Here is a 25,783-nt window from a genome sequence, read left to right as displayed (position 1 = left end):
ATGATATTTATTAGGAAAAAAACATGTGTTTTCGATATATTCTGAATGACTAATATTTTACTGGGAAATTGGCAAGCTATCTCTTTTTTTAACAGGATCATTTTTCTGCGTGTGGGAGTGTATAATAGTTGTTTTTATTGATATAAAGTTAAATTGGCAGAACTCAATTTTAATTTTTATTATACATGGTGTCTACAGGAAAAGTGCATAAAAAATTTTAAATAGTTAATTATCTTTTTTACTTCTACCATCATGTAGAATCACCTGCCGAAGTTTGTGCACTGTACCTCAGGTCACCCTGTATATTCAACAATAGTATGATTAAAAATATACCTAAATTAAAAAACAGTTTGATAGTGCCTTCAAAAACAGCTGTCACGCGTAATAATAACTACAAAGCAGTACTTGTTTATAAATAAACTGTTTTTTGTTTGTTGTATAATAGGGTTAGGTTACGAAGAATGTCCAAGTTCAATGGCATGTAAATAGAACCTAAATGGCCATTGCTGATAATATTTTATTGGCAGAAATAATTTTATTGCGGAGAAGATTGGAATCAGAACGAGTCGAATGTGGTCATCAAGATTGTGAAACAATAGCACAGAAGCAATGGTTTTGTGGTTCCCAAACTGTTTCCAAACTCTGACCCACCAGTGGGTCGCATTTTATCATTTAGCTCTGTATTTCATAGACGTGTCTTGGACTATTGGGGCACCGTTCCTAAACTATATGACTGACTTCATAAACTTATGTTTGCAATCAGGGGTGATGTTACCGTTTATTTTGTGATTGCCCGCAAAAAATGGAAACAATAATAGTTGCATAAGGTCACTCCACAATGTAACTAATTTACAAAATACCGTAAATTACTATATTATATGCATCGACCAATAAAGGCTAGATAGGGTGTGTGGATGTTGAAAATGATACGGAAACCAAAATTATCAAAAAGAAAGTGCATATTCAGCAGTTAAAATATCGCAAGAATTTTTTATTTATATTTTGTTGGTCTTAAAGGACCAAACTTATAGGTGGGCCAAATGTATAGGTGGGCCAAACTTATAGTATGGTTAATTTTATAGAGATGGGGTCAAAGAGTATTTTTTCAGACAAATAGTGGTCGAACACTTAAAAAGCTGCATTTTGGCAAGTCATCATAGGTATAGCTACTTGAACTCGTTGCTTAGAGCAGAAAAATAAGGCTAATAACGCAAAATTATTCCATAAGTATTAGCTAGAATAAAGCTTTTCGCCTGAGAGTTGATTTCCAATTCGAGGAGTGCCAGTACAATAATATCAGCCAATAGATACCTACATAACACAGGGACTAATAAAAATTCTGAAAGCAAAAATAATAGTAGATTCAAGGTAATTCAAATTAATTCTAATTAGAGTGATAAATAAGGTGAGATTTTTGAGTTATCAAATTAAAAAATCAATCCATAAAAAAAAAATATTTTTTAATATAATACATACCAAAATTAAAAAAAAAAAATTAATCAGGAACTGGTGTCGACAACTCTGCCACCCGAGCCAAATCCCGATTGGATAAGACCGAAATTTCTTGCGTAATGTTATATAATTTTAGAAAAAATGCGTACATGTCCGCATGTGTGATTGCAACAAATGTTGACAGAATGCACTATCATCGACAACGAGTCTATATGCCGAGTTTTTGCTCGATCGGATGTCGGGAAGTGGGTCAATTTCCACTTCCAAGATTTTCATTCATTCGCGAAAACAAAAGATAAATTCAAATATATGTATTTAAAAAGTGGGTCTCGGTGAAGTAAAGATTGAGAATCCCTGGCATAGACCATCACTCAGGTATGCTAATTTCAAGGGGCGGATATTTCTTGTTTATGTAAGGTCTTTAAAACAGTGTGGGACGTCAGGATTCCACGTAAGACGAGTTAAAGGAATGCAATAAAAATGCAAAGGTTGGTGTTTTTGGCAGTGCCAAAGTGCTATCGTTTAAAATATCTTAGCAATGACCCTAAATGCTAACTAACCATTACAATTCCTTGCAGAGGTATGCAAAGAGGGCAGAACGCCCACGAAACACACACACACACAGACACTCCTTGATTCAATCCGGTGTATGCACCGTGTCATACGTAGGCAATCGACTGAAATGACCTGGCTTCATTTTTTCCTTCGCCCAACCGGGACGAGTTTTCCTGGAGCGTCCTCGACTTTTCTTCTTTCAACTTTCGAATCTCCTCATTCTCAAACAGTCGTACTTACATTTTGCCGCAGATCTCGGGGAACTAGTTTCAACTGCATCATTCTAATTAGAAATTAATTGAAAAGGTGAGCGAAAACAGGTTTGCGGAAATACTGCCATAGTGTGAAAAATGAAAACGGAACGACCCCAAAGGCTTTAAAAAACTACCATCGAAGGTAGCCCGATTATGTAACCTCGGTTTCACCATACATACGCCATTGGGATCGCATTTCCACTTTTGAGTAAACTCTTGAAAAGAGAATAAAACATGTTTTGAGGGAATGTTGCTAGTGTCTAAAATCAACGTTGAACAACTCTAAGGACGGGTTGTTTCGGAGAATCTGAACAATTCATCAAATTTCAACGTTCATTTTCAAGTTCTGTGAAAGACTTATTCAAGTTCTGTTTTTATATCATTGTTGGCTAGTTGCTTGACAAAACTGAAATGAAAACAGAACTTGAAAAAGTCTTTCACAGAACTTGAAAATGAACGTTGAAATTTGATGAATTGTTCAGATTCTCCGAAACAACCCGTCCTTAGGCTAAGAGATGAATCAAATCTTTAGGTCCCCTTTATTTAACTACACAGACTTTTCAGGGATTTTAACTGCATTTGAAATTGGTACTATGAAGGTGGATCATAAAAGGTGCGTGAAAAATTTTACCAGAAATGTTACCAGTGTCCAAAATCAAAGCGGAACGACCCTAAAGGCTAAAAGGGGAACCACCACAAAAAGTCGCCTCCTCACCTTGGCTCTCAGAGCGTGGCGAAAAAATCAAGAGGCAGCAATAACCGCACGTGATCGTACTTCGCAAGATAAAATAATATTAAACGAATGGAGAAACAAATCAATCAGCGTACTTACTCTCGCCTCGATCGATCCGGTCTTGAATAATTCAACTATTAACACTTGCCCCGGGCGTTAGGGCGGTGGTACCGGCGCGGACTTAACGGGTGGAGGTCGGCGGGCGACTGGCGCACTGACAGAGCAGCTGACTCCGCGAGGCTTATCGCTGGTCCCGTGACTCGCTGCTGCAGAGCGTGATGCCGACTATAGCGCCACTGTCACGGCTAGCGTTCGCCGGGCAAAGCGTGGCCGAAGAGGCTCCTCCTGAACTACAACTACTCATAATTAACGTAACGTAACGTAATATTGGGACATCGGGGGTGACTTGTGACTTTGGTGAGGTCGTCCCCGAGATCGAATGAAATTTCATGTAATTTACAAATTTATCATATCAATTAGAGCACGCTGAGACCAGAACTTGTTGAAATATAAGTCGTCAAAATGTTGATATTTGCGGCCGGCAGAAAAGCATGTGACATCACGGTACGTGCGCGGCGGTACTGCAGCACGGCTATTCGAATCATAAATTATTATGTCTGTGTGACGTTACTCTGTGTACGTTTTACCAGACTGTTGACTTTGAAAGCTCGTACCTTAGTAATTTTTGGAAATATTGAAAAAATTATTTCACTGTCGTTATTAACTCTTTAAATACAATACATCTTAATTAAAATAGGAGACTTCCACATTCTCGTTACCATTCAGACATTACTCGCTTTTTTAAATATTTTTTTCGGGCAACGTGGATACAATAAACTTTCGAAAATGATTGTCAAATTAGTTGTTTTTAGTTAAATTCTAATGTTTTGATGGCTGAATTGTAAAGCTGAAATTCCTCAACGTTTTATAATAGTTTAGTGTAATTTATTTTGTAAAGCCTAACAGTGCCTATCGATGTATATAACTACAAAGCGCCCTTGAGGTGATTTTCTCACGAAAACGACGCTATAGAAACAATACAAATATTATTACATATGGTACTTGAATTTTTTTGGGGATTGGCCTATCGTTGTAACAAGCTTACTAAAAACGTAAATAAAAGTCGCCCACTCCGAAAGGTGATTTTGACAACCATGTTTTTTTTATTCCCTAAACATATATTTCGATAGTTCAAACGTGCGCAACAAATATGACATAACATTTTCTGATACAAATAATTTTATAAAAATGGAACACTTGTATTTAGTTGCAAAGTTGAAAATTGACCAAAGTCACTTAATTTTACGGTATTACTAATCAACTAGAATTACAACTCAACTAGAACCTATTAGTTAACTAGGTCTCACTTAACCACTCGAGTTCCTAGATAATAACTTTTTACTTTGAGTGCATTATTAAAGAGTTTATATACCAAATTATTTTGTCAAAGCCAAGGCCCACTCCTGCCAGGATTACTACATTACTGGTCAACTCGTCGTGGAAGGAGTTTATAATAAAAAGGTTATTTTAGATTAATCAGATATTTAATTAATACTCCGCGTATTATAATGGTGACTCGGTAGTCGACCTAACTAGTAGCTGGCTAATTGGAATCTGAAACAGTGAGTTTCTGAGAGCCTTTGCACTGTCCATGGCTACAACTGGCCACTGGCTCCATCTTGCGGACTTCCATGCAAGCTCTATGCACTGCCATCTGTGCGTGCATCTATAAAGCTCTTACTTCCCAACAATAAGGCAAAAAGTACCGACAAACTACTTTTTAGCAGTTTGTCTAGCGGGTTCTTTACATTGAAAACCTTATTATAGTGAGTTTACAGTAAAATTTTTACAATTATATAAAATAAAAAAATTAGAAATTTTAATGAAATATAGCAAAAGAAAATGATGAAAAACATAAATAACAATTTTAAAAGTCTTTAGAATGATATATCACTGTAAGCTAATACAAATTAATTATTTCAGTAAGACAAGTCTTCAGTAAGTTCACTAATTGTTTGTTTTGGGTACAGTAGGTAACATATTAAAACAACTGGGAATCATATAGTTTAACTTATTTGACCATATTTATTTGTACGCTTAGGAACAATAAGTCCTTCATTAAAGTTAAAACGAGTATTATGTTCTAGCCTGTTTATATAATAATATAAAGGTTTATTTATGTGCTGATATATAATTTTGTACCACAGAATTGCTCTCACTGAAAGAATTTTGAGATTCTGATAGTATGGAATATTATGCCTTTATTTGTATAATTTTCTTTCAGCTGATAATTTAACCAATGAATTTTGCACGGATTGAAAACATGGTCGATATGATTTTTGTTGTTTGTTTTTGGGGTGTTATGCCGTGTTGCGTTAACTCCTTCTTTAGCCGACGTTTCGGACAGCGTTGCAGTGTCCATCATCAGGGCAGATCATCATCTACCGGATCTTCGGATCTACCGGATCTGCCCTGATGATGGACACTGCAACGCTGTCCGAAACGTCGGCTAAAGAAGGAGTTAGCGCAACACGGCATAACACCCCAAAAACAAACAACAAAAATGCTTTTGGCCGTGAAAATCTAAAAACTTACATGGTCGATATGAGTTTTACAGGAAAGTACCCAAGCTGTTATTCCATACATTACATTCATTTATTTTAGTAACATACGCTTTTTGCAAGGCATCGCTTTCCAATATTAAGACAAATTATTTGTTTGCGCCAGTACATACACAATATAATATGAATATGAATAAACAGTTTTGTAAAAAAACTCAATTCTTTCAAGAAAGGCATACAAATACAATATTGGATTGAATCATCGGCACAATATTGTAATCCCATCTAAGCAGAGGAAAGAATATATTCATATGTCCGTCACTCCTGGACACAGTGATCCCTAGATTCCTCCACCCTCATTCCTTTTGCCTTCCCAGATCTTCCTCACCTTCCTTTCACTAAAAAGACCCTCCACACAGAATTCCAAAAGATGACATTGGCCCAGAGGGATATTATTTTCCTCAGGGCTTCCTGTGTGGGGTTAACCCAAAGATATTAGAAGAACGAGATATGCTATGTTGGCCGCCGGACCGTAGCCGGAGTACTACCTAATTAGGGTACTTTGGATACTATCGGGACGTGTACGCACAGAAATCCGTTCTATGTATTAGTGCGAATACCTTAGCGTAAGCGAAGGTGTGCAGTAGTATTGGTGAACAAAACCGGCGACACTGGGCAAAACAATTCCGCACAGTATGGACTGCTCATAGCACATCTCTTTCTTCTAATATCTTTGGGTTAACCTAAAAAGAGCTCTATGGGTTGGTGGTCGCAATGTGTTATAAAGTTTTTTTAATGTTTTAATAAATATTTCGTGTTAAATTTGTGAAAAAAGTTTGTAAAACTTTATTACATTCATTGGAAATGGCCCTATAAAAGCTACTATGCAAAATAATATGATTATCATTAAATAAACCAATACGTTTTTAAAACTTTATAAGTTATGACTTCATTTATTTATACAGCAAGGCAAGAAAGGACTGTTTTTTTCACACAGGAGGCGATGAGGAAAATACTCTCAGGTCCTATGTAATCTTTGGAGATGCTGCGTGGAGAGTTTTTTTAAGGATGGGGAGGAGGTGATGTTCTGGGAAGGAAAAGGATGCTAGGGGTGGGTGGACGTATGAACCTATCATTCCTACTATGGTGCAAGGCGACGGGTCAAGAGAGTCCGGCCGATAGATGTTATTTTCGAGATGCATTTTAATTGTAGAGATAAAGAACCGGTGACAATACATCCGTTGGGTTTTCACGCAAATTTTTTGCAGCCGTTTTTCTAAAGTAGTAAAATTAAAATATTAATAAATTGAAAGTGAAGATTTTTTTAAAATTATTGCATAGTTTATCGCAATGCATTATGCAATAGTTAAAAATTTTAACTTATTGCATAATGCATTGCGATGTCTTGCAATTAACCTAGATAATTGAGTCATGTCAAGATTCGGAATTCCAGAAGAGTACCTACGTATCAGACGATGTATGAATGTCAATGAGGCAACAAGTATGAGCTAGGATAGAGTTCTATTTAGTTAGTTCCATCTTACGTTCCTATCCTTGCGAGGAAATGGTTAATGGTTAATTATTTAGAAAACCCCGAGTTACACCTGGTAATACTGAGTTTGATGCTCTTGCGCGGAGCATACTCACTTATACATATAATACTATTAGGATGGGTTGTTTCAGAGAATTTGAATTTTTCATCAAATTTGAAAATTAATTTTCAAGTTCTGCAAAAGATTTTTTCAAGTTTTGTTTTTATTTCAGTTCTGTCAAGCAACTGGCCAATAATTATATAATAACAGAACTTGAATAGGACTTCCACAGAACCCGAAAATGAACGTTGAAATTTGATGAATTGTTCAAATTCTCCGAAACAACCCGTCCTAAATGTATTAAAAATCTGTTCAAATTATTCGTTTTCCTGTTAAAAATGGGACTGCGGGCCTTCAACGAATGAAATGACAGAGTTCGTAACAAAGTATCAGTCAAAAGCGAGAGTTTTATGAGGGCGGCGGAACACGTGTACATACATATACTGATATTGTCGCATTCCGTCATGATATTTATTAGGAAAAGAACACGTGTTCTGGATATATTCTGAATGACTAATATTTTATCAGGAAAGTAGCATGCAATCACTTTTTAAAAGGATCATTATTCTCCTATGTTTGTTAGGTTATTGTAGCATGTTTAATGATATTCACGTAATCATAATTTCCTTTGTTAAATTTAGTTTTGTTTTTTTAAGACAGGGGCCAACAAACTTATTTGACAGAAGTCTATATAATAGGCATAGGACAATGATCCTGATGTGCTTTAATAAAAATTATCGAAAAGTATTCAAACATTTATATCAACGTAATAATTCAATTAATTGTATTATCTAGTGAAAATGGCGTTTTTTAATCAACTTAACAACCCAACCTTAAAATAAACACGAGCGTATTAACAACGCGTTAAAAACTAAGGCACTCATGTGTCAAAAATCAGACAAACATAAACCATTTAATTAAAAACACATACAAATTATAATGTGAAAGCAGGTCTAGCATAAAAATTCCGCGTGTGTATCAGGAATTGAGGTATTAAAATGAGGCATCGAAGTTTATTTTATTTTATAAAAACCTCTCGTAGGTATATAATTTTACAGATCCCAAAATTTGTATTATCTCGTATGTCTGTACTACGTAAAATCGGTGCGCGAGATGTCAAGAGAATTAATTCTTTAATTAATATCCGTCGCAATATTTTTTAGATGTATGGAGATAGGGTGGAACACCTTACGTCTTCTGGTGTTTTTTCTACAATAACTCCGTTCAGGGGGGCTGACCGAAATCATGTCACTTAATAGACCGACATAGGAGGGAGGAAACACAGACCAGCATTGTCACCGTTTTAAAACAAAACGTTTCCAAAGTTTAAAAAAACCTGCTAAAATGGTGAACACTCAATAGGGGCTGAACCTTAACCTTAGAGATGGTTACGCTAGGGGTTGGATCTATTTGAAAGAGTATTGACACTTCACCCCCACATAAAAAAACTGTATTTCCTTTAATTTTTTTAAAATAAAGTATCTGGGCATTTCCCCAAAGTTTGTGCATGTTTTTATCCTTTTTTATGCTTTCCATTCCATAACTTTTACGTCTTTTTTTAAGTTTCCACGAATACTAGAAGTAGACTTTGTTTCAGGGTTGAACTTCTTGGACTAACTACCATAACAGTAATATACCACGTTAAAAGTATTTTGTCGGCTGAAAGAAAAAAAATATTTATTTATATTTTGTACCTACGTACTATGTGGATCAAATTCAACAATATTTTTTTTATATATATGTTTTAAACAGTCATTTCCTGTACTATTTACGAGTATAATTTCTTAAATATTGTTATACACGGTGTCCGGAAACTCGTAGTACAAGCGGGAAACTGGAGAATCTACACCACATGGGGAACCCAAATAAACATAAAGTTTTTTGATGAGAGCATTTTCACAAAAAAAAAAAAAAACAAAAAAAAATATTTTTCGGCTATTTTAGGGTTAAAGTTTTTTCTGGTGCTTAGGGTTGAACAACATATGTTTTAACCCTGCAGAGCAGAAATATTTTATGATTACACAGGATTAAATGAAGGGTGATTTCAAAATAATGCTTCAAATCCGAGTTTCTTCATTTGTTTTACTTTCAAATAGTTTTAATTAGTTGGGTACTTTGATCTTCAGTAATAATTTATAAGAATTTGATTAAAAAAAAAATCAACATCTAAACTCGATTTACTCGATAAAGAAAGCTCAAATCAAAAAAAATATATACTACAAAATCGACTCCAAATGTGATGTAGATTCACCAGTTTCCCGCTTGTACTACGAGTTTCCGGACACCCTGTATATGTATGTAAAACCTTTAATAGGCGTAAAATAAATAAATAATACTCCTTGCCCTGAATACTAATGGAGGGTAATGGTGTGAAATCTACAGTGAACATCGCAACGTGACGTGGCTCAGTGGTCCAGAGCGTCTGACCGGACATCAGAAGGCGCGGGTTCAATTCCCGTCGGCGGCATTTATTTTTACTCGGGAAATATTTTCAATTTTATTGATATTACAGGCGACTAATTATTGCTTATAATAATTTATTTTCAGTGAACATGTTCAATTTATCACTTAATAAATACAAAAGATTGTTGATCAAAATAAAATTAAAAAACTATACAATAGCACTATTTTTTTAATAAACTGTTCCTATGTAAAAGTGAAAAAATAAATAAATCTGGTTACTGAATGGAACTAAAGGATTCTACACCAGAAATATTAAACATGATATTTATCAATGTTGGTTCAAATTTAAATTTAACTATTTAAGAAGTTTAACCAATTAATCTTACACACCTAAACTTAATAACGAAATCAGACTTTGTTTCATTGACTGTAGAAATAGGACACGGTAAAAACATACTACCTTTGTTTCATTGACTATAGAAATGGGACATGGTAAAAACATACTACCTTTGTTTCATTGACTGTAGAAATGGGACACGGTAAAAACATACTACCTTTGTTTCATTGACTGTAGAAATGGGACACGGTAAAAACATTCTACCTTTGTTTCATTGACTGTAGAAATGGGACATGGTAAAAACATACTACCTTTGTTTCATTGACTGTAGAAATGGGACACGGTAAAAACATTCTACCTTTGTTTCATTGACTGTAGAAATGGGACACGGTAAAAACATACTACCTTTGTTTCATTGACTGTAGAAATGGGACACGGTAAAAACATTCTACCTTTGTTTCATTGACTGTAGAAATGGGACACGGTAAAAACATACTACCTTTGTTTCATTGACTGTAGAAATGGGACACGGTAAAAACATTCTACCTTTGTTTCATTGACTGTAGAAATGGGACATGGTAAAAACATACTACCTTTGTTTCATTGACTGTAGAAATGGGACATGGTAAAAACATACTACCTTTGTTTCATTGACTGTAGAAATGGGACATGGTAAAAACATACTACCTTTGTTTCATTGACTGTAGAAATGGGACATGGTAAAAACATACTACCTTTGTTTCATTGACTGTAGAAATGGGACATGGTAAAAACATTCTACCTTTGTTTCATTGACTGTAGAAATGGGACATGGTAAAAACATACTACCTTTGTTTCATTGACTGTAGAAATGGGACACGGTAAAAACATTCTACCTTTGTTTCATTGACTGTAGAAATGGGACACGGTAAAAACATACTACCTTTGTTTCATTGACTGTAGAAATGGGACACGGTAAAAACATTCTACCTTTGTTTCATTGACTGTAGAAATGGGACACGGTAAAAACATACTACCTTTGTTTCATTGACTGTAGAAATGGGACACGGTAAAAACATTCTACCTTTGTTTCATTGACTGTAGAAATGGGACATGGTAAAAACATACTACCTTTGTTTCATTGACTGTAGAAATGGGACATGGTAAAAACATACTACCTTTGTTTCATTGACTGTATAAATGGGACACGGTAAAAACATTCTACCTTTGTTTCATTGACTGTAGAAATGGGACATGGTAAAAACATACTAACTTTTTTTCATTGACTGAAATGGAAATGAAAGATGGTAAAAAAATTGTACCTTTTGATCAAAATAATGAATTTAAAAATGGTGACCGGATAAATCATCAAAATGATAATTCATCACATCTTTAAAAAGTCATGGAAAGTGATGAAACAAAAACTTTATTAACTGGGTTAAGTAGGTTAGTTTAGGTAAGGTTAGGTTAGGTTTAAATTTTTTTTTTCATCTTTTTTAATGATTTTATATCACTTTTTAAAGGTGTGTTGAATAGTCCCTGTGTTGAGTTATCATGGAACCTTTAAAAATATATACAGGTTCGACAGTTGTATTTAACTGACTAAATAAAATAAATTAATAAATAGGTATGTTAAAAATTCATATTTTAAAATATTCCATAATAACTAACTACGAAAATGAAAATCAAAATCGTGAGACATAAAAAAACGCAATGTATAAACTTTGGCGAAAATGCCCACAGCCAGAACGTTCAGAAAGTGGATTAGAAATAGACCAGAAAATCCAGCATTTCCACTGGTAGTTGGCAATAGTTGAGTAATATTTGACCTCGCACAACATTACACATTACATTCGGATGCCACACTCAATAAACCCCGCAGCAGCCCACACCAGCCTGCAGCGTGACGAATTCGTAATCAGCATCTCTGAAAGTGGACCAACATCTTAATGTCTTCTGATTTAACTTTATTGCCAATGGTAAATTGACCTAAGCAATACAATTAAGAAGAGCCAGCATTCGGTCAAAATATTTGACAACCGGACCATGTCTTGGAAATTTTACGTGTGAAATTAGCTGATCACAAATTCATGAAATAAAAAAATTTATATTGTTCTTATTTTTATTTAATTTGGTTTTACGCCCAGCTGGGCTTTTAGATGGATTATAAGAACAAAATACCTAGTGAGTTATCGAAAATCATACACAAAAATTTTAACACGTGAAATAACGTTGATCTGATGTAACAGTAACATAAAATAAAATAGAAACTAGAACAATACTACACATAAGACAAATCACTAAAACTACATTAAGAACTCTACTATAATTTTTAGGATTCAACAAAGTACCGGTATCCGTATGGATTACGCTTAGTTCTATAAATGGAGTCAGTAAATATATCAATAGTACCCCCAAACTTGTTGCCCAGATCATGCATCCATCAATGCTCAATCTAAATATATATACATTTATACATATTATAAATATGGGTAGGGTAACATACCTGCTATATGGATGCCAAACGTGACTGAATCGAAACTGCAAGTTTTTGCGTGACTAATAATATAATGACACTCTAAAAAAATGACCGTTTATCTATTTATGGACGTATCATTTACTAAAAGAGATCACATTATTCTTGTATGCTCTCATGTAACATTATAATACGTAATTAAGTACTTACGTATTTTTTGCTTACAAATTATCCATTTATTTTAAGCAATGTAATTATTCGAAAATGATGTAGATGTTCATAATGTAATTTATAAGCATTGTGTCATTTCAAGATGGTACAAGCGCCTGCCTTCTAATAGCTTTACGGCGTTTGATGTTTCCACACAAAAACGATAAGATAACACTATCTCTAGAATGTACTTCAAATGCCATAAAACACGAAAAAGCAGCATTGTAAAGTTTATGTGAAAACTATAAAATATGAATCATTCTACATAGCACGGTAAAAAAAACCTCCCACTATTATAGTGTTATAATAATATGCTAGGGTTGCCGCAAGGTACCATGTTCGGCCCAATATTGTTTAAATTTTATATAAAATGGTTAAAAGACTAAAATATTACAAAATACGACAGAAAAATATGCAATGGATAAGATTAAAAAAATTATGATTTGGCTACTGTATCCAAATGGTCTAAAAGAAAACCAAATTAAATATGTGAATATGGCAAACGAAACGTACATATCATTAACAAGTATTACAGTCTAAAGAATAGTAGGTGCTCGTCACAATAGCTATGGTATTCCTTTCCTGATTTTAATCGGGTTTCTTCCGTAATTCTCGCGCTGCCACGGTTGTATTAATGCAATTGTGGATGTTTTATATAATAATTCTTGGATATTATAAATTTTGTTTATTTAATAAACATGTACGATGATTACGGCTACGTGTTTTTTAGCTGAGAGCTAGGATGTGAAATGGTGAGGTAAAGCTAGTACACTTGCTTATAATGCATATATATTATATAGTATTTCTACTGACGGAGTCACATTCACAACTATTTCAAACGTCCTAAATATATGAAGACCTAAGAATTAACAGGATGACCGCTAATAAAGGCCAAAGGAATGGTCATGGCAACGCGCAGTCTGTGGAATAGTCAGTTGAAACATTGGTCGTAGAGCAAGAACATCTAAAACCAGCTAGGAAAACCGTAATACTGGGTGTTTTGGCTACTTCCAATGTATCAGTTAAGTTGATTCTCAATCTTAAAGGCACTTGGGTAATTGTAGGCGATTTACTTATAAGAGTACGAAGGCAACATTGAAACAGTCAAACATCAGTCACACAGAACTGAAAAAAAATAAAGTGGAGGTCAGGAGTAACGGAGCCGAATGATCAAAGTATAATACGATAGAAGGAATACTTAAAGAATAACTAAAGTTACGGCATCAACTAATTATAATCGCAATCGTGAGATTTCCAAAGCAAAGTACCTAGATTAATTTTTACCTCCGACCTAAAGAAATAACTTGAATTATGTGTACTTAGAGTATTTGATACGCAATGTAGGTAATTGCAATTACTCTTCACTACCATCATCTATAAAAACTACCGTACGGTGAAATGGCGTCTTAAAAGTTGTACATGTTTAGTAACTGGAATTTCTAGATTAATGTAATTTTTTTCAACCCAAAAAGCCATTTCCAGCATGAGCTATGGAACTTTGTAAAAAAAATATAAGACAAGAAGTCATATTATTAATTGAATCTATAATTATTTAGAAAGTATATATTCGTAATCACTAGTACTTGGTCGTCATATTGAATCTGTTCAACATAGGTTCTAGGACTCATGAAGAAATAATGAACTGTTCTTATACATTCAACACTCCACTATAATGGATACTATTTACCACTGTCCAAAATTTGTAGATTGGTCAACTCAAAACAAGACCTTGATTTTTTGGAACAAGTCTAAAAGATTTTTGTCTGTCACTAAGCCTGCCACTGGGCCAAAACTGTTGGTTAATTTTGACAACATTCGCGGCCTGCACACAAATTTAAATTCCGTCCATCACCATCTTTTGTCCCAACGTCCCAACCTTCTTTTCCTATCCGAAACTCAGATAGCCGAGCCGCCAGACTCCTCCTATCTGGACTGCCCGGGCTTTACCCTCGCAAGCAAATTCCGACTGAAAGGAGGAGTCTGCCTCTATAGTCGAGCTGACGTCAACTGTGTGCGACTATTGAGTCTGGAAAACTCCAGATTCGACGTAATGTGGGTGCGCGTCAATCTTGCCAGTACGGCAAGATTCTACGCATGTCTATACCGCTCACCGAACCATAGCGAATCAGACACTTCCGAGCTCTTCAAACATTTGAGCGATACTATTGATGATCTCTTGCCCCGCTACCCTTCGGCCGAGTTTATTGTTCTGGGGGACTTCAACGTTCATAACGAACCATGGTTGAAGTTCTCAGGCCCAACGGACTCGGCTGGCCGACAGGCGGAATCCTTTGCCATTTGCTACGGATTAGAGCAATTGGTTCAGGAGCCTACAAGGGTTCCTGATGTCCAGACTCACCGCTCCAATCTGTTAGACCTATTCTTAACTACTGTGCCACACGGTTATAAGATTGACGTCACAGCGCCTCTGGGATCATCTGACCACTGCCTAGTGACGACATCAATCCCCGTTAGCCTCAGACCAACCAATGAGAGGCTGAGGAGAAAAGTGTGGCACTATAGGTCAGCAGATTGGTTCGGTATGCGGGCCCATTTCAACGCTTTTCCGTGGTCAGCTGTTTGTTTTCGGACTTCGGACCCTTCAAGATGTGCCCAGGAGATTGGTGAAGTCATCAAATCGGCGATGGATGGCTTCATACAATCGACTACTAAAGAAACTGGTGTGGGCTCAAAGCCGTGGTTCAGTCGACAATGCTCCGAAGCAGTCCGACGAAAAAACGCGGCTTACCGAGCCTACAACACATCTCGAACGCCCGAAAGCAGATCAGCATACAACAAATCGGCAAAGGAATGCAAGAGAATCATCAATAGGTCAAAATTCGAACACGACCTGCAGATCAGCAAAAAGCTGGCTGCCTGCCCGCATGGCAGCAGAGCATTCTGGTCGCTTGCGGGCTCAATAGGTCGAAATTTTTGCAAACCCAGTTTGCCACCTCTTACCAGACCTGACGGCTCACTAGCAAACACCGCCACCGAAAAGGCTAACTTATTAGGGAAAATGTTTGCGGAAAACTCGACCCTCGACGACGGGGGTGCTGTTCCGCCGTCGGTTCCTCACTGCGGCTTCTATATGAAAAAGCTGAGGATCCGGCATCGGGATGTACTCCACGTCATACGGGGGCTCGATGTTAACAAAGCTAGTGGACCTGATGGAATACCTGCCCTGGTATTGCAGAGGTGTGCTGCGGAAATAGTTCCAGTTTTGACAAAGCTCTTCAAAATGTCCCTGAAGTGTGGCACTGTGCCCTCTGGTTGGAAAAAAGCGGTCATTCACCCTATTCCCAAGAAAGGTGACCGCTCCAACCCGGCCAACTACCGCCCCATAGCGATCACATCAGTTCTGTCCAAAGTGATGGAACGTGTGATAAACGACAAACTGCTCACATACCTCGAGAAGAACAAAATTATCAACGACCGTCAATACGGATTCCGGCGGAACCGCTCGTGCGGTGATCTTCTCGCGTATGTGACGCATGTTTGGGGGCGGTGCCTGGAACGTCACGGTGAGACCCAAACGGTCGCACTAGACATATCCAAGGCCTTTGACCGGGTCTGGCACCGAGGACTTGTCAACAAATTGCATTCTTACGGACTTCCCGCATCCCTGTGTACGTGGATTGCTGACTTTTTAAGGGATAGGTCGATTCAGGCGGTTGCTGACGGTTTCACCTCTTCCTCGCACTCCATAAATGCTGGCGTCCCACAGGGATCGGTTCTGTCTCCGACTTTGTTTTTGTTGCACATCAATGACCTTTTGACATGTGCACCGATTCATTGTTACGCGGATGACAGTACAGTTCATGATAGCTTTTTGTTTGATAAGCCCCCAAAGGGCACACAAACTCCAACGGCTCGGAGGGCTTTGAAGCAGAGAATGGACGGTTATCTCGAGAGTATTTCCTCCTGGGGTAAAAATAATCTCGTCGAATTTAATGTTTCAAAGACCCAATCCTGTCTGATTACGTCTAAAAGGGATCCAAATGATAATCTAGTCTCCTTCAACGGAAGCAATCTTCCGAACAGGCCTTCCATTGATATGCTTGGTGTAACTATAAGTGACCAGCTCAGGTACGGGGGCTCCATCGAAGCCAGAGTAAAGTTGGCCTCTCAGAAGCTGGGCGTACTGTACAGGGCCCGCAGATACTTTAATAGTACACAACTGCTCACCCTGTACAAATCGCAAGTGCGCCCTACTGTCGAATTTGGCAGCCATCTCTGGTCTGGAGCCCCAAAATACCTGAAAAAAACCCTTGACTCTGTGCAGAAACGGGCGGTCCGTTTGATAGATTCCCCAATCTTAACAAACGGACTGCAATCTTTAGAGCACAGGCGTCAAGTAGGTATGCTGTCCTTGTTCTATCGGTATTACAATGGAAGATGCTCTGAGGAACTAGCGTCATTGATCCCTTCGGCACCGGTGCGTAGTCGGGATACACGCCAAACGCGCGCCTAACATTTGTACACAGTTGACACTTGTCACATGAGAACGGGTCGCTTCTACGATTCGTTCTTAAGTTCAACAGCTCGGCTGTGGAACGAACTGCCGGCCTCTGTGTTTCCTCCCTCCTACAACATGGGACTCTTCAAGACCCATGTTCACTCCTTCCTCTCCAAAAAAAGACCCTCCACACAGCATCCCCAAAGATGACATAGGCCTCGAGGGAAATTATTTTCTTCAGGGCCTCCTGTGTGGAGTAAATATTAAAAAAAAAAAAAAAAAAAAAAGCTAGTGAAAAATATTATAATAGAAGAAATGAGAATTGATGATTTATTAAAATCCAGTTAAAAACGGGATTGCACTGCGTTAATAATCCCAATAAACTTTTAGTACATTCTTAATATATAGGAACACACGTTCATCACCTGCATTTGCCCTGATAATATATAATGACGAAATGCGTTAATTTCATGGTACAGTTATTTCGTCGGGGTGTAATTGAAAAAAAATTACAACTTTATTTTGTATTATTTGTAAAACATTTAAGTATGTAATGTTTGTGCTTGCCACATTTCTGATAATTTAGGTGGGACTGGATTAAGCTAAAGTACAAGCCCATCTTTACTTGTGTTGGTAGAAGATAAGCTATTCTACCAAATACACCATATTAATAATTGTTAGTTGCTTATTTCTATATGTAGTTAGATCAGTCATTAATACTGTTACACGAATTCAGAATGATAAAATCTGAACGGTTGCTGATTGAAAATAAATATCTTTTTTCGGGTGATGATGAATCCAATGTATTGCTGTAATCGGTTGGTGTAAGCAAAGGTAGGTAGTTACGATTAAGGTTCTTGTATTAAAGCCTTGTTTAAAGCTCCCCGATTCTACGGTCTAGGTGGAATAAGTCGATATCGGCGATGTAAAGTTGGCCAAATTGAAAATCTGGCAAAGTTATTGTTATTGACAGCAATAATACGTTTTTAAAAACATCTCAAATTGGGGTATATGGTGAGGTTGAAGGGATTGGTGAAGGAAATGAGATGAAGAAACGGAAGGTTAGGAAGCTGACCTGGTCACTAAACATGGCTAAATACTTTTCGATTCTTGAACATTTGTCTTCCATCGAGGCAATACGAAGAGCATCAACCACTCAACCAGAAATGGATGAACAATAGCGTTTTATTCATGACCATCTCCAAAATATATATTGCAGTTCCGTACTTCGTATTCGATAACACTTTTTTTATCAAGTAAATGTATGAAGAAAGATTCAAATATTATATACCACGATTAAGTACAAGCCGAAAATCTGAAATATATGTGAACATTCGTTTGACACTCGATGTCGGCAAAAATTGTTTCGTTGACTCACGTTCGTTGTTTAACTCACATTAATCGAGATAACGACATTCGTCATTCCACCCCAAAACAAACCTATCGTTAAAGCCTTTCCTTAATCCGACTCACACCTTCGGCCAACAAAAATGTCACATTAAATATAAAAGTGAGTCATGTAAGTCAATCGTGGATGAAGTAAGGAGTGCGTGCTAAAACCGAGTTGTTTGGCGTTTCGTCCTATCCGCCTACTCCAGAAGTAAAATGGTGAAGTGGTCAATTAATAAGTTAATAGTTTTTGCCTCTAATGTGATGTCCACGTATTATGAAGTTTTCCAGCTTGGAGGAATAGTTGTTTTCCGCAAACGCGTTCATAAAAGCGACCAAATTAATGGCTTATAAAACTTTATGATTTCACGAGTACAATAGATTTTCACTCAAACTATAAACGCTTGCAAAACATAATTTGCAGGACTTGCTTATGACGATCAAAATTTGTTTCCAACTTCCTTTGACGTACGAGAATGACACTTTCAAAATCCGAACTGATTTACTTAAGGGCCGAATTACAGAATTTGAACAATTCACCAAATTTCAATGTTCATTTTAAAGTTCTGTGGAAGACCTATTAATGTTATGTTATTACATAATTAGGGGCCAGTTGCTTCGCAGTACTGAAATAATAACAGTAATTGAATAGAACTTCCACAGAACTTTAAAATTTCACGACTGGTTCATATTCTTTTTCATATTTCATATTCAAGAAATATTGAACGTGTGCAGCACAAATGTTTACGGTTTATTAACTTAAAACTTTACATACCTATTCAACACATAAACTATACATTCTTATTAAATACGCTTAAAATACATACCCTAGAAAATAGAAGAATAATAAATGATTCAACTTTTTTGCATAAAATTATTCATTCCAAATTAGACTGTTGTAAACCAGGAAAAATATATTATTCTACAATAATAATTCCGGGTCTAACTACCACATACATGCACCTATATCTTGCCTTCATACACTTGGAAATGAATTCACCTCAAATTTCGAAATATTTAACATATGTTTAATTTACTAAATATTATAATTTATATTCTAAAAACTAAACCCTTCCACACAATTTTCCACAAATGATCATATAGTCAATCCACATTATGCAAGTGCACTATATAAGCATAATAAATACAAAACAATACAATAACAACACGTCAACTCACCAGAGATCAAATGGGAAAATAATTCACCGACTCCAGATATTTTCATATCAGAGGGTTCGGCTCAGTAGAACTCCTAACAGGGCCTATAAATCCTACTGATCCCTCAACATAAATATTTAAAAAATCTTTCGTAATCCTACATGTATTTAAAATTACTGAAAAATTATAATTTATAAAGTATTAAGAAATACCGGAATGATGTTTTTTTTATGTAGCTTATATTATTAATAATAATATTTTGATGATTTGTATAGCGCCGTTTTTGTGCATTAAGTAGTATCGCGTAGGAGCGATTACATTTATTTCCTTTAGTTTACTTCTTTATTGTAAATTGCTTGTATTCACTTGTAAATTACGTATTACTAACCTGTTGTATTGATTAATATTATTTCTATGCCATCTGCACTTTTAAAACTGGTTTATTTATTTGTCTCTCTTCTTGTATTATACAGGGTGTATCGGCACTAACCTGACAAACTTTAACCAGCTATTCCTTAGCAAATTTGGAGTAAAAAATGTTATGGGCACTTTGCTGTCCGGTAGCATTTTTTTTTCAATTAAAAACAAAAAAAAATAAAATTTCCACACTACATCACTGTCATTGGCATTGCGTTTCGTGTTCAACAGCTGTTATAAGCAAGTATGTCAAAAAGCATCTTCGCTCTTTCGCACACACTAAATAATAATAGAAAAATGAGACGAATGGTGCCGTGCCATTTCGTTGTGATTGTAAGTGTGCGCCAATATAGGTACACACGTGCATTATTCAACGGAATTCGAATAAAATATTTGCCAGATGGGTTTTCAAACTTTGACAAAGGATAAAACAGTGGTGACATGTGGTGAAAATATGAATAGTAAATTTTTTATTAAAAAAAACGTTACCGGACAGCAAAGTGCACATAAGATTTTTTACTCCAAATATGCTAAGGAATAGCTGGTTAAAGTTTGTCGGGTACGTGCCGATACACCCTGTATACATCTATATGGATAGTTATGTTTACCATGTATTATGTTCATTTTTTAAGAGTTTGGTTATTAATTTTGTTGTTGTTTTAAAAATAAAATCCTCCTGTTGGCACTGTTTTATGCAACAAATCGTGTAAATATGTATAATGTAAAAACCCATCAGCGCGTTTAAATTAATATTCTGTGAAACAAGCGGTCCTAAGTGTTAAGAAATTTAAAATATTATAAAAATAATCTTTTCAAACCTAAAATGACATACCATATACCTGTGGTATATCATTTTACCAGATGATTATTTTTACACTATTCTTGAAATGTGCGTCTATAAGGTTTAATTTGGCAGGCTATTTTTAAAAGTGTAACAAATTAACATTGGTTCTAAGCTTTTTAGAAAATATATCCTTAAGTATAGTCTGTATAGTAAAGATATTTTAAAATCTTGCCCGTGAACAGCCGTGAAAAACCTCACCCGTGAACAGCCGTGAAAAACATTGCCCGTGAACAACCGTGAAAAACAATTGAGTGTCAGCTATTTAGGTTTCGGTCAGTCAAATGAGATATAGTTAAAATCCCGCTATTTTCAAGGAGAACTACTAGTAACCAATGACGTTACAATATATCTAGATTTTGTTATTGTCTCACAAAATTAACATAAAATTTGGCAAGTAAGATACACTCTTATGTTTCCAGTAAATTATATAATAAGAACAATGACTTTTATGAACACGTGTACCGACATCGAGATAATACATTCGTTTTTTTACTAAAAGTTTTACAGAAAATCTGTAAGTTCATTCGTTAAAGGCCTGCAGTCCCGTTCTTAACCGGATTACGTATTATTTGAAGATATTTAATAAATTAGATAATAAATTGCATTTTTGTTGTTTGTTTTTGGGGTGTTATGCCGTGTTGCGCTAACTCCTTCTTTAGCCGACGTTGCGGACAGCGTTGCAGTGTCCATCATCAGGGCAGATCCGGTAGATCCGAAGATGTGATCTACCGGATCTGCCCTGATGATGGACACTGCAACGCTGTCCGAAACGTCGGCTAAAGAAGGAGTTAGCGCAACACGGCATAACACCCCAAAAACAAACAACAAAAATGCTTTTGGCCGTGAGAATCTAAAAACTTACCAATAAATTGCATTGTTTATTCCAGATAATACATAGAATTATAAAGTAAAAATAAAAATATTGTAGGATAGAAAATAAAAAGAATAAAATATGTACAAATTAAAAATAATAAAGAAAACGAAAATAAAAATAAAGTTAAACATTTAGACATCTATGACATCAGGAATTGGCTCCATCGCTTGTAAATGGGACCCTGCCAGAAGTCCAGTACTGCCATCACAAGAGCATTATCAGTAGGTTTTCCCCGTGTTACCTTATGCTTGTGTCTGATAAGCCAGCACAGGTACCTTGTACTTTAGTTAACAGAAGAATATTATTGTTGCCAACTTACTATAAACGTACTGCCCAATGCTTCTTTTGTTGACATTTTTGTTTTATTTTTCGTACATTTGTTACTAAAATTTAGTTTATTTTTGTCTTCCGGTCTCGACACAACCGTGTCATTAACTTTTCTTTTTTGGGTTTAAATTTAATGTTATTTATATTTATATAATTTACATATATGTATTTTTTTAAATTATGTAATTGTAAAGCTGCACATCTTGATACAGGAATGCCCTAGTGAGATGTGCAGAGTATGTATTTTATGTTAACAACTGTTTTTTGAATAAATAAATAAATGACTTCCAGCGAGGTCTTGACTTGACCTGTTACTTCTATTTCCTTTTGTTGATTTCTGTCATTATTTATCTATGCTTAATCCATTCCCTTTACTTAAAATTGACATTCTTTTTTACTATTTTGTAGATTCCGTCAATAGATAAGAGTAACGTACTTATTCATAAAATATAACGTACAGAATTAACTTCGATGTACAGAAAGAATAGTTTACGATACACTGCTGGGAATGGTTCCAGACATTGTGTTTCTATTATCTATGGCACCACTAGATATCTGAACTGCGTATCCGGCGAGACGAAGCCATAGACGGCTAAGGTCAGCAGATCTTGACGCTGCTAATCGATCAGTCGAACCGTCTCGGTCCAATAGAGCCGTCTACAATAACTGGACCGATCATATCAAATAATAGACTTTAAATTCTAAGTAAACTAATCCTTCAATTCATTTAACATAAATACTTCATTACACAATCGCACTCACTAGATAATTCAATCTATCTTCCAAGCCCTTTATCGTGATACGTTCCCTTCCAACCTTCCCACACCCCAAATTATTTTCGAACTGATAAATTCACTTAATTTACTATCAGCAGTAGAAAGTATGGTCCCTAGCCAGTGGCGGCCGGTGGTCAAAATATGTGGGGGTTCACCGGATTACAACATTAAGTCATAAAATAAATTAAATAAAGGTACATACCTATTTATAAAGAAGTTCTATTCTCTGCTCCTTTTGTTTAGCGAAGACCTCTATCAATGCTTAACACTGATAGTGCGATCAGTCTGTCCTGGCTCAACGTGTTTAAAAAAGATTTTATTCTTTTTAACGTTGAGAAACATCTTTAGCTTTCAACTGAGGTCATTCCAAAGGTCATGAATGGTGCACAAAAGTTTTAGTAATTTCACAGTCTCGGGAAAGTCTTCTAATAAACAAGTACTATAAAAAAGTTGTAAAATTGATAAAGCGCCGTTAGCTTTTGAAAAATCGTCGCGGGCGTAAATTGCACAGAGTTTACCTTTTAGGTACTGAACTTTATTTAGGAAGTCATACGTTTTAAGCGTCACATTGAAATCATGTTCTGGGAAATTTGACCTGTATCGATTTTTATTAAATAGCTCATTATGGTGTTTACCTTAGGCACGGTAGCCTGAATCCAATTGCATTCTGATGTCAACTTTTCCTAAAACCTTTAAGCTCAAAACTTTTTGTAAATGTAAATGATAAGAATTATGTTTTTTGATTTTTTCAGAAAGGTGAGTTACATCAGTAACATCGCTGATTGTCCAAACTGAATCAACATCGTAAATTAAACACGTGAAACAAAATAAACTATTCAATTGATCACATGCACAGAGCTACAAGCTTTGTTATACATTGTTTTGTTAAATGATCGAGTAAACTTCTTCGATCCAGATTTGCACTCTTGTTTTATTATCAGTTCAGGTTTTAGGTGGACCGGCATTTTTTATTATCACTTTGTTTTCAAAACTCGACCTATTATTCTTAGGACGGGTTGTTTCGGAGAATTTGAACAATTCATCAAATTTCAACGTTCATTTACGGGTTCTGTGAAAGACTTATTCAAGTTCTGTTTTTATATCATTGTAGGCTAGTTGCTTGAAAAAACTGAAATAAAAACAGAACTTGAAAAAATCTTTCACAGAACTTGAAAATGAACGTTGAAATTTGATGAATTGTTCAGATTCTCCGAAACAACCCGTCCTTAATGTATTCCACATTCAAACTTATTCTTAATTTATACGTTGAACAAACACAAAAGTAATCATAAATTGGTATAACATGCAATTGATATGCCTTATTAATAATTGATATACAAGATCGATATAACCTGCAATTAAACTTCAAAACTTTCTCAGAGTAAGAAAAGTTTTAAATTCAAGAGACAATGCCTGGCAACGGCGAGTACTGACTGAACTGATAATAAGTAATCTGACCATCACTCATCTCTTAATGACAAGTTTTATCCTGTATGCTTGTATCGAAGAAGCGTAACATTCGCTGAAAAATAGCAGATGGTAAATTGAAACAACGATATCGACAATAATATCAAACATACGCGTTTTAGTTTAACTTTCTACTGAATAAACCGTTCCTTCTGATGTGGTGGTAAAACTCCGAACGCCGTTCTTGATATGGTATTATTTGCAAAGAATAGTATGTAATGGTATGGACCCACGCTTTCGACTGTTCCACAGAATATGCGACAAAGCAGTTAAATTTTGGATCGCAATCGAAAACGAACTGCTACGAACATAGGCACAAGTCAAAGTCGGTCTGCAAGTTAAGCGGGCTTAATAAGTAGGTACCTTTTGAATGAGATATTATAACCGAACCGAGTTTCGTATTGTGATTAGCCATGTCGGAAATCTTGTTGGTTGTTCGGCGCTCGGGAGCACATATTAGCTGGCCGCCACTGTCCCTAGCACAATCACACCGACAAAAGTTTTATCGATAATGTCGGTTATATTTCAACTTTCACGTCGACTAAATAACCCAGCCCGTAAAAGTTAGTCTTTTTTTCTATAATACATCTATTTGTATCGATAGATGTATTTAAAATTGTACATTTTTTGTTAGGTTTTAACCTTCCTCCCCAGACACTGAGAAAATTTATTTTAAAACAACAAAAAAGTGGTTTGACTGATTAAACCAACCTCCCCAGGAAAATGTATGGACCGCGCTATCACTTAGGCCAAATCCTAATTGGATGGTACCAAGATTCATTTCGTATATTAACTGCTGTAAATTCTTATCTCATCCAATTTCAAAGAAAAACGTGTGTGCGCTTATATGTGCGTGAGTGCCACCAACATTTTTTTAACATTAACCCCACACAGGACCTGAGGAAAATAATTTCCTTCAGGGTCTATGTCATCTTTTGTGATGCTGTGTGAAGGTACTTTTTAAGGAAAGGAAGGAGGGGAAGTTCTGGGAAGGTAAAAGGTATGAGGGATAGGTAGGAATCTATCACTGCGGCGCAAGGCGATGGGTCGAGAGACCAGTAGGAGAGGTCAAAGGGTCTCCCCAAACCGGCCTCTCAAGATCTGGCACTCAACGGAGCTGGAGGGCAGGCGCATATCCAAAACACACCTCACCCGATAAACCCAGGCACCCCTGTTTAATCACCAAACGTTGCGAACCACTTGGGGTGACCTATGGGAAGTGTTGGTTATCCAATAAATAGTTACCGGGGCGGCGGTACCCAAGCCCGCCTCCCAAATTGCCCAAAAGAATTCATTCAATCAAGAAAATAAAATCGAAATTTAAATAGATGTATTTAAAAATTCAGTTCGTTGGCAATCTGCGATCGTGCACGATTATCGATATGCTTATTTATTCAGTTTATTCATTTTAAAAACATTACAAAATTGTTCATTTTAATGCGTTTTTAAAATACATTTAGTAATAAGAATTCTTACATTAATATAAACAGTGTAAATATCAACTATACCAGTAATAATAG

At 36.0% G+C, this 25,783-nt stretch overlaps 1 protein-coding gene across 2 annotated transcripts in view; it reads right to left on the bottom strand.

Annotated features, from left to right (window-relative positions):
* Vha100-2 (V-type ATPase subunit a family protein Vha100-2) overlaps positions 1-25,783 on the bottom strand; it is a 94,499-nt gene that overhangs the window by 48,426 nt on the left and 20,290 nt on the right. The window contains exon 1 of one of the 2 annotated variants that reach the window (XM_089632332.1): positions 3,094-3,207. The exons of the other annotated variant lie outside the window; for it this stretch is intronic. The gene's annotated coding sequence lies outside the window, so the exon portion shown is untranslated. Of the gene's footprint in view, positions 1-3,093; positions 3,208-25,783 lie in introns of those variants that run through there. 2 annotated transcript variants of the gene reach the window in all.

Source organism: Hesperophylax consimilis, chromosome 6, assembly GCF_061612785.1.
Source record: "Hesperophylax consimilis isolate HC1 chromosome 6, BYU_Hcon_1.0, whole genome shotgun sequence".
NCBI classification, from domain to species: Eukaryota; Metazoa; Arthropoda; class Insecta; order Trichoptera; family Limnephilidae; genus Hesperophylax; species Hesperophylax consimilis.
Note: the sequence above shows the minus strand (reverse complement) of the source record. Positions and strands in the feature narration are given on the sequence as shown.